The sequence below is a fragment of the Leptopilina boulardi genome, unplaced genomic scaffold, assembly GCF_019393585.1.
Source record: "Leptopilina boulardi isolate dan_hultmark-lab unplaced genomic scaffold, ZJU_Lbou_2.1 LbouV2_95, whole genome shotgun sequence".
NCBI lineage: Eukaryota > Metazoa > Arthropoda > Insecta > Hymenoptera > Figitidae > Leptopilina > Leptopilina boulardi.
In genome coordinates, this window is record NW_026138044.1 from 99,198 (window position 1) to 113,011 (window position 13,814).

The 13,814-nt window shown below is 26.8% G+C and overlaps 1 long non-coding RNA gene across 1 annotated transcript; it reads right to left on the reverse strand.

Annotated features, from left to right (window-relative positions):
• Positions 1-652: 652 nt before the first annotated feature.
• Positions 653-13,756, reverse strand: LOC127290923 (uncharacterized). Its single transcript, XR_007844512.1, has 3 exons — positions 13,530-13,756; positions 2,798-3,027; positions 653-1,656 (listed from the first exon to the last, which is right to left on the reverse strand). It is a non-coding gene; the product is annotated as an uncharacterized LOC127290923 (long non-coding RNA).
• Positions 13,757-13,814: the final 58 nt, after the last annotated feature.

Sequence of the window (13,814 nt, forward strand, 5' to 3'; positions counted from 1 at the left end):
AATTAATTGCCGTAAATTGAAATTTTTTTTAAAAAAATTTTTGATTTGAATCGAATTTCTATTTAAATAAATTTTTTGTTGAACACAATTTCTACTTATTTAGCTTCTATTTAATAAAAATTCGAGTAAAAGAAAATTTTGTTAATTGGAAACTCTACTACATGGAAATTATTTTTAAATAAAAAATTAATTGAAATAACATTCTGAAAATTCTGCTAATGTCAATTTGACTAAAAATAAAAATTCGATTAACAGAAAAAAACATTTACTAAATTTGTAAAATGTAAAATAATAATCCCGCGATCTTAAAAGAAAAAATCGAAAAATTGTTTGCATTAAATGGTAATACTTTAGTTTTTTCATAAGTCAAAAATACAATTAATATTTACGTTATGAAAAAAATTATAAGAAAAAAAGATGAATTTGAAAGTTCCTTTTTCTTAAAAAAAAAGAATGAATATTAACATTTTATTGTCTTAAAAAAACATAACTATTCATAATATATTTTTATAGTTTCTATTTTCTTAAGGAGAAAAATAAACTATCAATATTACATTAATTTAAAAATTTTTGCTTAAATATTTGAAATTCTTATAAAATAATGAATTTTGTAATTCTTTAAATTTATTTGAATAAGGATAACCTACTTTAAAAGATCGAGTGCTTGCAACTCTTGATAGTTTCAATATTTACTTTACTTATATTGTAAATCTTGATTTTAGCGAAAAGTCTAGTGTAATTTTTAATTAATTAATTACTTGCATTTTCGAGTATCATTTTTCATGAAAAATTTTAATTTGTAGCCCATAAAACGTCGACTCGAAAATTTTAACAAGTCTTTTCCTATCAAAACTTTTGAATTTTTGACACACTGAATAGAACTTCATTTTCAAGTTTTTCCAAGAGTCGTTCTTTTTTTTCCTTTCTATTCAATTCCTTTTTTTTTTTTTCTTTGATCGATCAACGTTTTTCTTCCCATGTATATGCTATCAGACTACATATATACGGTCTATTTTTTTTACGAGAAAAACTTTAAAAGCCTGATTACTACCTTTTTAACTTACATGGTGGCTTCTAATATTTTAAAGAGTAAAAAATATGTATTTTATTTATTTACAATAATTTTCTAGCAATTATTTTTGTAACGAAACATAACATAATTTTTTTTTCTTTTTCAAAATTTTCGATTTTTTTTTAAAGAGATTTTTTTTTTGACGTTAGTGGAGAAAATATGGTGAAAAAAAAACAGTTTTGATTGCACGAATTTACGCTTCAGTAAAACTCGTACTGAGAGAAAAGAGAGAGAAAAGAGAGAGAGAGAGAATTGTATTAAAATTCAATTCAATGTCTACATGATACGTTTCACAGAAATCAAACGAGCTTTTTGTAAAACTACTTCATTTTCCGTAATTTGAAAACCAGTTGCTACAATTCGAGCTTTTAATGATAAATCAGAGAGAGGGGAGAGAGAGCTCTTCATCATTGAAAATCAATCAATTAAATTCAACTTCATTAAATTTACATACTATCATGTTATACCTTCCACGTTGATTGAAGCCATCAATTTTGATCATCGCAGCATTTATCGCCACTTTTCTCATGCTTGTATGATTCATTAATGTCCCTCATATTCATTTTTCTATTTCAAATGAAATTCTAACAAACAAATTTATGCACTTTAAGCATGTTTTTTTGCGTATACGTCATAAAAAATGATGATTCAAAATTTATTTCGACTTTTCAAATAAAAAAAAAAAAATTACAATATACAATAAAATCAATAAAATATAGTTTTTCCATTTCTTTAAACTGACAACTGTTAATAAATTAAATAAAATAAAATTTAAATAATCTGACATTGACGTAATATTCTATTGGTATTTTTTTTATGGATATTTAAAACTTTTACGACTTTCAAATAATTATTACATTCAGAGAAAAAAAAAATATATATTTGCCTCATAAATGAATATTTCTTTCGAATAAATTTAATTTGGTTCAAATAAAAATTTTACTTGTTTCAAATAAATTGAATTTGATTCAAATAAAAATTTTACTTGTTTCAAATAAATTTAATTTGGTTCAAATAATAATTTTACTTGTTTCAAATAAATTGAATTTGATTCAAATAAAAATTTTACTTGTTTCAAATAAATTTAATTTGGTTCAAATAAAAGTTTCGTTTGCGCCAAGCAAAATTTGTATTTTTTTTTGTTTTTAAAAAACAAAAATTAAATATTATCAGCTATGCAAACCAAATACCAGAAAAATAAACAAATTATTAGATTTCTTCTTAAAAATTAAAAAAAAATTAGGTAAAAAAAATTTTTTTTTCATTAATATATTTTGGCAGTTTAAAATTTGCAGGAAATTATGTTTATAAAGAAAACCAAAATTCAAATATACCAGCAATTTTCTTGTAAAAAAAATTAAAAATAAACATTTTTTTCTAAAAAAAAATAATAATTTTCCATAACATATTTTTGGCAGTTTAAAATTTGCAAGAATAAAAATATCTATATAAAAAAAACTAGTTTTAAAGATTTGTCAAAAAGTGTAAAAAAAAAAAATGCTTACACCAGCTGCTTGAATGAATAGAAAAATCTCTCTTTTAAAATCTCTATATAATCTGTCGTTTGAACTTTGAAGTGATTGGGATGAGAGTGAAAGAGAGAATAAAGGATATTATATATTTTCTTTAAAAAAAAAAAACGTCTAACACTGCACATTGTGCAATTAATTCGTTTAAAGCTTATTATAAAAAAGTGAAATGGTTTTAAAAAAAAAAAATCCGTACCAAGCAGTGTTTGATGAAGTAAGTTGAAACGCATGCGTCACTTCGTTCTCTATACAAGTCTAGAACAAACCTTCGACTTTGTTATTGAAACATATTTGCTAAAGTTGGCTTGGAGCTTCATTTCTCTCTGAAGCCTCGTACAAGAAGGATCGGGGATCGTTCAGTTTCACGGAACATCGACAATTTTCCACTTGATCAAACTTTCATCGTATTTTACAGCGCGAGCCACCCTGGAAAACCGGATCAGTATATTAGAAATTAAATATAAACAATTTTCTTTTATTTAAATTATTATTATTAATAATTTTTATTTATTTATTATTATTAGTATTCATTTATTATTATTATTAATTTTTTATATTCTTGTTTTTATTTTACAAAACAATAAAGAACACGTGATGTTGTAGATAAATATTTTATAACAGAAGAATTTTTATCCGTATTTTGAAAATAAAAATAAAAAAAAAAAAAACTAAATAAGAATTTACGAAAGAAGGCGGAAGTAAACCACATCCGTTTATATTTTTTCTTACAAAATTTTCACCAAAAGAAACTGTATTCTGTACCAATATATAAAAATATTATACTATTGAAATAATAATAATAAGTACAATAATTAAATACATAAATATAAAGAAATAAAAATTTACAATTATAAAACTAATAACAAATTGTATAGATTATATTTTTAAATAAGAACCAAGATTACACACTAGAAACCCATTTTAGTGGACAAATTTTTTTTTTCGAAAACCACTAAATTGGAGTCCCAGTGTATTCTTTAATTTATAATAATAATTATTATTAATTTTAATTAATTATTAATTTATAATATAATAATAATAATTTTTTCTCGATAATAAAAAAAATCTATAAAATCAAAGGATTAATAGCTCGACTTAAGAATTAGTTATATATATATATATATATAACATTTTATTTTTTCCCGTCAATAAACTTTTTAATGTTTCCGCATACTAAAAGAAAATCATGTCAACTTGACTTATTTCTAACATTTTTTTTCTTCATTTTTTTTCCATGCTTATCACGTTAACCTTTCATGTTTAAAGTACTGTTAATTTATTGAATATTTTTTGCGACTGTTGAGTCGTTTTATATAATATTAATGGTATTCACAGACTATATATATATATATAATATAAAAATGCATTTAAAATCTGAAAACGATAAATTCTTTTCAAAATTTAAATACGTTTTGCATTGAATAGAATTTATCATTGAGAATTTTTTTTTGGAGAAATATTTTTCAAACCAAGTTTTATATCGAATTTCAAATATTCTTGAAGAATTTTTAGATTGTGCGAATCTGTGTTGAGTGTCAGAGGAGACGGTGCCAAAGAGAGAGAGAGAGAGAGAGAGAGAAGAGTGGGATGACGCATATATTTCACAGATCATTCAAGAGACTTGGTTTTAGCTTTCGTTAAAATTTTTTAAGGACACTCAACAATCTCAAAAAACTCTAACTATATACATATGATGCTATTTATTACTTTTAAAGTGACAAATTCGTATAACGTATATTTTAAATTTATATATTAAAATTTCACCGCATTTAATGAAATATTTAATTCTTTAAACAAATTGTACAATAAAGTTTCAGGCAATATTAAGGCAATCTTTGAAATATTAACTCAAAATGGAAAAAAATTAATTACCCAGCTAACAAAATTTTGCTACAGCAACTAAAATGTTTATTTCAAAATTTGTATACCTTTAGAAAATATTTATAGGAAATTTCTTATTTTGTATAAAACTAATATATAAAATAGATCTCTTTCCTATATTATAAAAAAAAGCCAAAGATTATTATTTTTTCTTATAAAATCATTACTTTCAGAGAAAATGATTTCAATATCAAAAAATATAGATATTTATATTTATATCTTTTTTACTCTCGTTCTGATTAACTTGTTTCCAATGGATTACTTAAACAGCTTTCAATGCCTATCGACCGGAATTTATAGACATTGCTGGAGTATAAATATTGGTTATATTGAGGACAATGTAGAGCCTTTAATTCAATTAGGTAACGCACTAGTTAAAGGTAAAAAGGTTTTATATAAGGAATAATAATTTATTCATTTATAAAAAAATATTTGACTGGAAAAATGATTTTTTTTATATCTTATTATATTCATAATTGTATCCTCGCATTCAAGCAGATATACAGGAATTTTCTATCCGTTTTGATGCACAATTTTAAAGCGTTTCAATTATTCTATTTCCGTTATCTGATCTATCCGCTTTAACTGTATATATATAATTTATTATTATTAATTTAATTATTAAAAGTCTCATACACCAGCAGAGAAAATTTTTATTCGTATACCAATAAATATACAAATGTATTCGAATTAAATTAAGATATGTTTGTTTCGGAGCTAAATAACTGTTTATTAAATTTATTTGTATAACAAATATATGTATTCATTAGCTTTAGGACAAATATATTTTTTCTCTAATTAACAAATCCAATATTGAATTTTTAAATTCGACTCGAAACAAAGAAAAAGTTAGTATATAGTATTTATTCAATTCTGATATATTCGATGTAATCCGTTAAATATTTCTTTCATACTTATTGATTCTTTTAGTCCAATAAATTATTCGTTATGTCCATGACTTATCCAATATATCTTTATGCATTATCATCATACATATCCTATCAATCCGTTTATATAAATTTAAGTCTAATCTTCTTGATAACTAATACCTTCTGTACCTAAATACTAAAATTCTGTATAACTCTAATAACTCCTTCTTTCATTGTAAATATAACTCTTAAGTCTTATTTTACTTTTACCCATTTCCTTCTTTATTAATAATTCTCCCTTCCTTAAACTACCCAAGTAGCGCACGGAATATTGCTTGAATGTCAAGGTGATATCAAGCGGGAATATTCCCTCAATATCATACGAATGTCACAAAAATATCACCGTGGAATGTCCCCGTAAAGCGGACATTATGATATCGTCTGAATGTCACAGGAATATTCCTACTTGATATCACCGTGACGTTCAACCAATTTTCCGTGCTACTTGGGTATTTTTTTCGTATCATGTAAAAAATTTGCTTTAACCCTTGGAGGGTAATTACAGCTCCGAGAGCAGTTAGAAACCAGGGAATTTATATGCTGCCCTTGTTGGCTTCGACTCACTAAGGATACAAGAAGCAAATTAGTAGATTAGCAGAATATATTTCAGCCAATAAAAATTAAGTCTCTAGCGGAAAACATCACTTACCGCAAGAGACTGTGTTCTGATTGATCAACGTATGATCCGCTAATCCACTAATCTACTCTGTGTGATACTGTACCCTTAAACCCCATTGATTCACCTTCGGAACTACAGTCGGGCTTTACATAGTAAATATCGGATTTCAGACGAACATAAAAAATATCCGAAGTTTGTGGGTTCTACTGTACTTTGCTGGTGAGGTCTTTTGTGACTCTTCTGTACTAATATTTCTTACAATCTGCGAACTTATGATCAGTTTCTTTGCACTTGAAACGAATTCAGGTAGATCTGGGTCCTCCGCTTTACAATCTTTTCGTATGAAGCCATATTTCAGGCACCAATAACACACTCTTCCTGATTGAACAAGACATAAAGCTTATTTTTATACGTTCCAATTTCTTCAACCTATCCACTTCTTCTTGATTAATGACTATACACACAGAAAATTAAAAGGTATTAAAATAAGCTGCAACGCTTATTATTTTAATCCAATTTTGCTTATTTTAATCCATTTTGGTATTAAAATAAGCAAAATTAAATTAAAATAATAAGCGTTGCAGCTTATTTTAATGCCTTTTCATTTTCTGTGCAACTATATACTGTGAGCGCGTTTAAACCGTCTGGCGTAAAGTAAAAAAAGCTTGACCTAAGCCGCTTAAACGCAGTTATTTACTTAAATTCGGGTTTACGCAGAACATTCGTATAAACAAAATCGTCAAGGAAAATACTTCTCCAGTTTTTCTTCTTCTTCTTCTTCTTTATGATGACAACGTGTGTACTTGATTAAAAAAAATAAAGTATACTACGTTTACTTTTTTTTTTCGCAAACTCGAATTTAAGTAAACCCAACTGCATATATATGCTGTCGGGACGCATGATTATGTTCTAAAAATCATTAGTCATAATTTACACTTTATCGAATTTTATTTGTCCTAATTAGCTTTAAGCCGAATTTTTATTTGTTCGAAATAGCATTTGGCATAATTTACATCAAAGCGATTTTCTATATTACAGAATTTTTATATAACCGAAAATTCACTTCACATAATTTTTATTTCTTCGAATTTTTATTTGCTCGAATTTTCATTTAACATAATCGGCATTTTAAAGAATTTTATTGGGTAGAATTTCATTGAACAGAATTTTCATTCAGATGAATTTTCATTTGATCGAATTATTATTTGATATAATTTCCATATAATCGATTTTTCATACTACAGAATTTTTACTTAACCGACAAATCATTTAATAGAATTTCTAATTGATAGAATTTTCAAATGGCCGAACAAACAATCGACAGAAAGATTTCGGCACAATTTTTATAATCAACCAATCAAAAATTATTCACAAAATTGTGATTGGTTGATTTTAAAAATCGCGCTGAAATCTTTCTGTCGATTATTTGTTCGGCCAGTTGAAAATTCGGACAAATGAAAATTCTATCAATTAGAAATTCTATTAAATGATTTGTCGGTTAAGTAAAAATTCTGTAGTATGAAAAATCGATTATATGGAAATTATATCAAATAATAATTCGATCAAATGAAAATTCATCTGAATGAAAATTCTGTTCAATGAAATTCTACCCAATAAAATTCTTTAAAATGCCTATTATGTTAAATGAAAATTCGAGCAAATAAAAATTCTGACAAATAAAAATGCTATTTCGAACAAATAAAAATTCGGCTCAAAGCTAATTAGGACAAATAAAATTCGATAAAATGTAAATTATGACTAATGATTTTTAGAACATAATCATGCGTCCCATGCTGTCCTATTCCGGTTTGACGGCACTTTAAAATGTCTCGATAAGTATTTCTATAATAATTTTATCTGTTCGTGGCGTATGCCCCCAAAGCACCGAAACTTTCCTAAAGATTTATTTGAAATGTTCGGAATATTTAATTGCAAAGTTTAGTGAAAATTATGTAAAAGATTTAAATATCCCGATTAAATAAATGTTTAGTGTGAAACTTTCCTGAACATTTATTTAAGTGGGACATTTAAATCTTTACACAATTTTCACTAAACATTGCAATTAAATATTCCGAACATTTCAAACAAATCTTTAGTAAAGTTTCGGCGCTGTAGGGGTGGTGTAACTAATGTATATGTACGCCATACACCATGAACTAATAAAATTATTGAAGTATCACTGTACTTTTCAAAATGCCATCAAACCGGAAGGACAACATATATTCGACGGGTGAATCGAAGACTAACACTGCAAATTTTTGATTTTATGAAAACTAACACTTTTGGTACTTGCGGGTGAAAACTAACACTTTTAAAATGATCAAAACGAAAACTGAAATTCTTAAAATTGTCTGCGCGAAAAAAATACTTTTAACATGATAAGGTTTAAAACTAATATTCTAAAAATTGTTGGTGCGAACAAAAACACACCTGTCTCATTCACTTCATTTAAATGACAAAAGCTAGTCAAAATTTGAATTTCTTCTTTCAAAATAAAAAGTGCATCAATAAAATAAATGTTTAGTTTTATACTTAAAAAATAGGTTAGTAGAGGCAAATACAAAAATGTATATATTAATTTCTTTAATACCGTTCGATTTTTATATCGAAAATTCTTTTTAAATTCGTCAGATACCAAAAAATAACATAATTATATTAAATATTTCATATTTTGACTAACTTTGTGTCATATAATTAATGTGAAAATCAGTAAGGAGTGTTAGTTTTTGTCCCAGAGAAATGAACAAGGCTTTTATTCGCACCGAAGAATTCAGAAGTGTTTTTTTTCGCCCTGTAGAAATTTGGAATTTTTTTCGTCCGGAAGCTCAATTGTGTTCATTTTCGTACTACCCGTCGTTGGGCGTAATAACGAATTTGATTACTACTTTAAAGCACAGCATTGTTTTGCGCAGAAGCATATATATATATATATATTCATTTAGTTTATATTGGTTTACATATTATGTAAAACTGAATGATTCTACTCGCAGCAATGAAAAGCAGTAAATCGAATTCGCTATAACTGTTGAAGTGGTTTAGTTTAAGCTTTCTCTATACTTTACGCCAGATGATGTAAACGTAAATCTGTGTGCTTCATCCCTCGACTGTTGGGTTCTACACAGTAAAAACCCGGGCTCAAAATGATCCAGCTAGCAGGATCATTTTGATCCGCAGAAAAAATTAGTCAAGTAGGTGGCGCCACGTTTTATGTTGTTTAGCATTGGCTCAATGTCCATTTCCAGCAGAACACTACCTATACTTATTTCGCACTCGCTTTGTCGTCAGTTTTTGATACAACTAAACACTTTATTTGCATGGTTCCGTCTTAAAATATAGCAAGGAGGCATGCAAATACAGTTCTCGGTGGTACCCAAAATTGACGGCAAAGTGAGTGCAAAATAAGTATAGGGTAGTTTTCTACTAGAAAGGCTTAATATTTTTCTTCGTGTAGACATATTTTTCCTAGGTAATAAAACTTATAAATCGTGGATCTCAAGTACTACACCTTCTTCAACCACTTTTGCGATCTTCGCAGTGAAAGCACCTTTCTCAGAATCGTTTTCGATTTTGTTAAAGTCTCGCTTCTACCACACTCTTTTGTTGATGTTTTGATTTAGCGTACTATGAAGTTTGTTCAGAACGTTAGCGTTCGGCGAATCTAATCACCATCGCTGATTCTCTTGACGCTTTCTATTGTGACTTCGGTGTCTTCGTTTCCTTGACATCCCTTATTTCAGAAGGTGCTTCTTCAGTTACCATCTATTGCCTCTGGTCTACTAGGGCTCCTTTCGCGTTTCCTAGTCTTCACGGCTGAACCCTTTATTGCTCTGGTTTGAAGACTTTCTCTCTCTCCTTTCGTTTCGCATCTCGTGGTTTCTCAAGCTGCACCTATAGTGCACTATGCAGGCTTCCTGATGTTTAGCGCTCGCCTCCTCAATAATGGTTTGAAGGTTCTTCACCTCGTCCCCCTACTGCAAATTCCTTTAAGGATTCCTTACAGGTATCCTATGCATAGGATCCTTCATAGGATAGTATATAGGATCCTTTATAGATGCCACATATATAAAAAATGTAAGAGACGCCTTTAATGATTACCTACGTAGGATTCTATAGAATAGATTACGTAAACTACGTAATCCTACTAAAACAAACATATTCGATATTATTATATTCTTTATATATAAAGGATATAATAATATCGAATATGTTTGTTAATTGTCTATAGGATTCTGTATCACTATTAAAAATCGGATTATATAACCTTATAACAGAAAGATTAAAATTATATAGTTTCAATCTCAATAAGTGTGAATGATTGCATTTCATTGCGGATTAATTGAAAACTTAAAGCCAAATGAAATGCAAGCATTCCCACTTTTCAAGATTGGAAATATATAATTGAGGGTCCTGATCAAATAACTCGACCGACGCTCGGGCGAACGCTCTATTACCAGTCAAGTAGCAGTAATAGCCTGTGGGCGACTCACTGCTACCCGACTACCATTAGAGCGTTCGTCCAAGCGTTGGTCGAGTTATTTGATCGGGACCCTCAATTTCAGTCTTTATGGTATAAAGTTATAGTCCGACTTCTAAGAGTCTACACTGAAAAAAATTTATTTGATTCAAATACTCGATTACTTGGCTATTATCAAATAAATATTTACTTGACCCAAATAATTTTTATTAGAATTAAAAAAATTTTATTTGAACCAATAATTTCTGCACGAAGAAAAATGGAAAAATGAATAAAGTAAGTTTTACTATATACTTTAAAAGTAAAATCGGAACTGTCCGCAGTTTCTGCGAATTCCAGGCAATTTTTACTTCAGAAATAGTAAAATTTACTCCTAAAATAGTAAAAATTATTCCGGAAATAGTAAATTTTACTATTTTTGGAGTAAAAATTGACAGAAATGCGCAAAAACTGCGAATAGTTCCAGTTTTACTTTTAAAGTAGTAAAATTTACTTTATTCGTTTTTCCATTTTTCTTTGTGCAGAAATTATTGGTTAAAATACAATTTATTTAATTCTAATAAAAATTATTTGGTTTAAGTAAATGTGTATTTGATAATATTCAAGTAATAAAGTATTTTAATCAAATAAATTTCTTTTTCAGTATATAACATTTAAAAACGTTATATTTATCATAAGAAGAACCAGTAAGTTTTTTCTAAAGGATCCTATGTATAGAATGTAAGGAATCCTTAAAGGAATATCCAGTAGGGCCTTTAACGTTCGGTTAATGCATTAACTGAACGTGTTCTTCTCAAAAACTTCGCTCTTTTTAAGAACCTTTTCCTCGATCCTCTCTATAAGTCTATACTTTTTCTCTCTGAATTTGAATTGGTAAAAATTTTAACTAATTTGAATTAGTGACTCTTTTTTTGCTTTTAAATTAGTAAAATTTAACTAATTCAAAAGCAAAAAGTTAGTCACTAATTCAAATTAGTTAAAATTTTTACTAATCCCTACCTTACTAAGTTTTATTTATTCGAATTTAGAGTATATATATAGTTATATTTCAATTGCAAAAATAAAGTACATAAATTATAGAATATAATCCATGCACTTTATTCATTAAATTAATCAATTAATTATTAATCACATGCAACATTTTAGAATTTCCAATAAGGTACGTGATAAAATTTAAATACTCTGCTTTCATGTGCATTCAGGTAAATGAATAATAAATGGAATTTAGTTCTCGGAATGCTATTGTTTCACTTTATGTTTAATGAAACAATATTAAATTCATATAATAAATAAAATATAATAATAATAATAATAATAATAATAATAATAATAAAGTAATTTTATATGTGTTAAAATCTTTATGACCATATTATATCGTAAATTATAGCATATGTTATATTATTTATTAATTGTATGTATATATTGCAGGTGATCGAATCCTGAATACTTATTGAAATTTAATAGTCTAATTAACGTAACGTCGATTACTTTATCTGCTGTCTCGTTTAACGGATCGCTTACCCTTCTCCTCGTTCTACAAATTGAATTACACTTCTCCAACATTATCTCTGTTATTTGACTTTACAATAGAAAAGAACAAAATGAAAATCATATTAATGGATAAAACAGTTTTAAATTCTTCTCCTACTTTTTTTTTACTAATTAATTACTGTTTTTATGATTTTCATAAAATTACTTGTAGTGTATTATGCAACTTAAAATGCTTTATTCATATTTTCAGCTTTATGGTAGATTTTTTAGAAGTACATACATATATTTAAAGAGTTTACAAGTGAGTTTAAAAACCCTTCATTAAATTTTTTTTTATTGATAATAAAATGATGACTAGTTATATTCTTTAAAAACTGAAATTTTATATACAAACGATTTGTCACAGAAAAAAATTTAATCGATAAATGCGATCATTTGATTGAGACAACGCGAAGTATATTTTTAATTTAATATAATTATTATTATTGTACACATACAATAACATTATTAATAAATAATTATTTTATAATATTTATTTTAATTATTATTATAGTTATAAATTTGATTTTACATAATGTTCATTTAGTATAATTTGCATTTCATATAATTATCACTTTGATATAAAATGCCACCATATAGCACCGAAACTTTCCTAAAGATTTATTTGAAGTGTTCGGAATATTTAATTGCAATGTTTAGTGAAAATTGTATAAAGATTTAAATGTCCCACTTGAATAAATGTTTAGCGCGAAACTTTCCTGAAAATTTCATTTAAATGTTCAGGAAAGTTTCACAAAATTTTACACTAAACATTTATTTAATCGGGACATTTAAATCTTTACACAATTTTCACTAAACATTGCAATTAAATATTCCGAACATTTCAAATAAATCTTTAGGAAAGTTTCGGTGCTGGGGGGGGATGTATTTATTATTTTTTTTTTACTTTATTTATTTATTTTAAAGCATAATTATCATTTGGATTAATGATCATTCACCAGTAATTATTTTTTATCTTATTACTTTTTAATTATATTTATAGGTGTTAATTTAGCTTTTTTCCCTCAACATTTTTAAAGATTAAGAGGACGTTATTCTGATTATCCGGGGATATTAAAAATATCTAAAGTAAACGGGAATCCGATTTATGTGGGTTCTTCTGTATTATGTATTATTTAGCAAACATTTTTTTTTTTTTTATTACGAAATGTACTGCAATGACTATAATATACCTATATATATATATCTATACTTCAATATAGGAACTTTCACCATACACTTTGACTTCATTAATATCAAAATACATCCAATGATTGTAATCTTATCTTGATTATACATAGAATAATACAAAAATAATACTGCTTTACAATGTATAATTAAATATACATAGATATATCATCACATCACTAAAAAATCATGTCAAAAAATGTATAGAAAAAATTATCATATCTACATAGGAATAAGTATAGAATATCACCATAAAGGGTCAATTAATAAATTAATAAAAACATAAAAGTAATAAAAAATACTTTACCATATATTCTATAAAAAAGAAAATTATAGAAATATTTTTTTGAAAAAAAAAACTAATTAATATACAAGAGGTTAGGTTATCTTCCGTTGATGTAAAAGCAGTTTCCGATGTCACTAACCGCAGTAAACAGGTATATAATGTTCATGTTCGCGGAAAAACATTCATGACATATGAAAAGTCCGAGGGGCACAGCATGGAAATCACGGAAAAGCAAGTGAGCGAACGAACGGTAGGAGAAAGAAAAGCGGGTAAGCATCGGATATGCGCATGCGCACGCGGTACGAT